At 44.8% G+C, this 3,635-nt stretch overlaps 1 pseudogene; it reads right to left on the bottom strand.

Moving 5' to 3' along the window:
• LOC106763590 overlaps positions 1-3,245 on the bottom strand; it is a 24,533-nt pseudogene extending 21,288 nt beyond the window's left edge.
• Between the last annotated feature and the right edge of the window lie 390 nt (positions 3,246-3,635).

Genomic DNA, 3,635 nt, shown 5'->3' with positions numbered 1-3,635 from the left:
TCATCCATAAACACCTCTATGCAACTCTCAAGAAAGTCGCTAAAAATGCTAAGCATGCACCGCTGGAAGGTACCAGGGGCGTTGCATAGGCCAAAGGGCATCCTCCTAAAGACAAAAGTGCCAAAGGGGCAGGTGAATATGGTTTTCTCTTGGTCCCCAGGAGCAATATTGATTTGGAAATAACCAGAAAAACCATCAAGAAAGCAATAATGAGATTTACCTGCCAGGCGCTCCAGCATCTGATCAATGAATGGCAGGGGGAAATGGTCTTTCCTGGTCGCTTGATTCAGCCTCCTATAGTCAATGAAGAATCTCCAGCTGTTCTGCACTCTTGTGGGAATCAACTCATCCCTCTCATTTTTCACAACCGTGAGGCCAGTCTTCTTGGGCACAACATGGATGGGGCTCACCCACTGATTGTCTGAAATAGGGTAGATGATCCCAGCTTGCAAAAGCTTGGTCACCTCCTTCTTGATGACGTCCATGATCACGGGGTTTTGCCTTCTTTGTGGCTGTCTCACTAGCTTTGCCCCATCTTCCAAAAGAATTCTATGCATGCATGTGGATGGGCTAGTACCAGGTATGTCAGCCAAACTCCATCCTATGGCTTTCTTATGCGCCCTCAATACTCCAAGCAACCTCTCCTCTTGCAACAAATCAAGGGCGGTGGAAATTATGATCAGTTTCCTCTCATCATCCTCCAAGTACACGTACTTGAGGTTTTCTGGGAGTTGTTTCAGCTCAAGACTGGGTTCCTGCAAGTCAGATTCAAGTGTACTTCCTGCAACGTTGTTAATGCATTCTGACTCTAAAGAATGAACAGGCAAAGGCAGAAAACCCATCTCATCATAATCCAAATCAATATCCATCACAGGTGTATCAACAACATCATCAATATCATCCAAATCATCAAAAACATGCATATCATCAATACTCTGGACATCACAGTTCTCATCTAAATCAACATCCAATTCAACATCATATTCAAGTCCTGATTCTAACTCAGATACTATGCATGAATGTACTGAAGATAGAAAAGAATGTTTCTTCTCATGCATAGAACGAAAATCATCAACAACAAAGTCATCAACAATGTCATCCAATGTATCAATTCTTAACACATAATGGTCCTCAGCTGGATATTTCATGGCATCAAGGATATTAAAATGCACAACAATATCAACAAATTCCATAGACAGTGTCCCAACATATACATCAATCTTGGTACGGGAAGTTTTCAAAAATGGCCTGCCTAGGATAATGGGGGCGGATCCATGAGAGAAACCGTCCTCCATCTCCAAAACATAGAAATCAGCAGGAAATATCAATTCACATACCCTAACCAAGACATCCTTTATGTAACCTCTCGGGTGGGTAACACTCCTATTGGCCAACTGAATGACCACACCCGTGGTTTGCAAAGGACCAAGAGACAGAGATTTATAAATAGACAATGGCATGACATTTATAGATGCACCCAGATCAAGCATAGCATTTTCAAATTTATTGTTCCCAATCACACAAGGAATGCAAAACGTACCTGGGTCCTTGCACTTTTCGGGAATGTGCGGGACCNACTTACCAATAAGAGNTGATACATTCCTTCCNATGCTAATCCTTTCATCNCCCTTCATCTTCCTCTTATGTGTGCACAACTCCTTCAGAAATTTGGCATACTTGGGTATCTGTTTGATGGCATCGAGTAGAGGTATGTTCACCTCTACTTTCCTGAAGGTCTCCAGAATTTCCCTATCCACTTCTTCAGTCTTTTTGCTGGGAAGTGCCCGTGAAGGGAATGGAAGAGGGATAGGTCGGTCAACCAAAGGAGAAGGTGCGACAACGGTGGTGGTGGAAGAGGAAGAAGGTCCACCTGAAGAAGAACCACCAGCTGAAGAAGAAGATCCACCCACCTCACATGCCCTGCGTGGACCGTCATGGTCGTCCTCTCTAGGACAAGTGGCAGGCACGGGTGTAGGTGTAGAAGCGGGCTCAGGAGGCACAACAGTCTGCTTCCCTGACCTGAGGGTAATGGCACTCACGTTCCTAGGATTCTGCACAGTCTGGGAGGGTAGCTTATCAGAATTTTGAGACTGTGCCTGGTTCATCTGAGTGGCCATCTGACCCATCTGGTTATTGAGACTTTATATAGAAGCTCTAGTCTCCTGCTGAAATTGCAGGTTTTGCATAGTCATCTGTCTCACTAACTCTTCCAATGAAGGTGCAGATGAAGTGGAAGGTTGGGCAGGTGCCTCTTGCTGCTACTGTTGTTGCCTCTGGTGTTGTTGCATAGGTGGAGGCACATATCTGTTAGGTGCTCCAGCATTCTGGAAAGGTGGCGCCTGCTGCTGATGCTGTGGCGCAGTGTTCCATTTAAGATTAGGGTGATTCCTCCACCCTGAGTTGTACCTGTTGCTGGTCAAGTCATGATTTGGCTGTTGTGGCTGCCTGTTGTTAAATATGTTAGCAGCATAAGCTTGAGGCTCATCAGAGGCAGCTGATGGCTGCAAAGTAGGACAAGCATCTGTGTAGTGGTCACGAGAAGTACAAACAACACATAGTCATGCAACAGATGTGGATGAAGCTGTAGGATTCTGGCTGGTTGCCAACTCTGTCACTAACTTCGCAAGGGATTCAATCTTGTAGTCCAACTTGCTTTCAATAGCAGATAAAGACTGGGCAACAACATCATGTACGCCCCTTACCACAATGGCATTATTCCTGGTGCTAAACTGTTAGGAGTTGGAAGCCATCTTCTCAATCAAATGCCTGACCTCAGCAGGTGTGGTGTCTCCAAGAGCTCCACCATTGGCAGCATCAAGCATACCCTTATCCATGTTGTTTAAACCCTCATAGAAATACTGGATAAGGAGTTGTTCAGGTATCTGGTGGTGGGGACAGCTTGCACATAGCGTCTTGAATCTCTCCCAGTACTCATACAAGTTCTCTCCACCAAGCTGCCTAATCCCAGTGATGTCTTTCCTGATAGCTGTGGTCCGGGATGCTGGGAAAAATTTCTCCAAGAACAACCTCTTCAGATCATCTCAGCTGTTGATAGATCTAGGTGCCAAAGTGTACAACCAATCCTTAGCAACACCTTCCAGTGAATGAGGGAATGCCTTCAAGAAGATGTGCTCTTGAGGAACATCATGAGGTTTCATCGTGGAACAGACAACCAGGAATTCCTTCAAATGCTTATGTGGACTCTCACCTGCAAGGCCATGAAACTTGGGCAACAAATGGATCAGTCCAGTATTGAGAACAAATGGAACGTCCTCATCAGGATATTGGATGCACAAGCTTTCGATATCGAAATCAGGTGCAGCCATCTCCCTAAAAGTCCTCTCACGAGGTGGAGGTTGTGCAATGTTGTTCTCAGTATGAAAAATAACAGAATCAGAATCAGAATCAAGTGCAGATGCAACAGATGCAGTGGATGCAGTATGCACAGAATACTCAGCAGTGGGACGCACAGTATCTAATGGAACAGACTCAAAAACAGACTCTAAAGACAAATTCCTAGAATGCCTAACTAACTTATGAAACGTCCTATCAATTTCAGGGTCAAAAGGTGGTATGAATCCAGGATTTCCTCTAGTCATGGACTAAATCACAACACCCTCTAATCATGAAACAAT

This window comes from Vigna radiata, chromosome 6, assembly GCF_000741045.1.
Source record: "Vigna radiata var. radiata cultivar VC1973A chromosome 6, Vradiata_ver6, whole genome shotgun sequence".
NCBI classification, from domain to species: domain Eukaryota; kingdom Viridiplantae; phylum Streptophyta; class Magnoliopsida; order Fabales; family Fabaceae; genus Vigna; species Vigna radiata.
The sequence above is the reverse complement of the archived record's forward strand: the minus strand, read 5'-3'. Positions and strand labels throughout refer to the sequence as shown.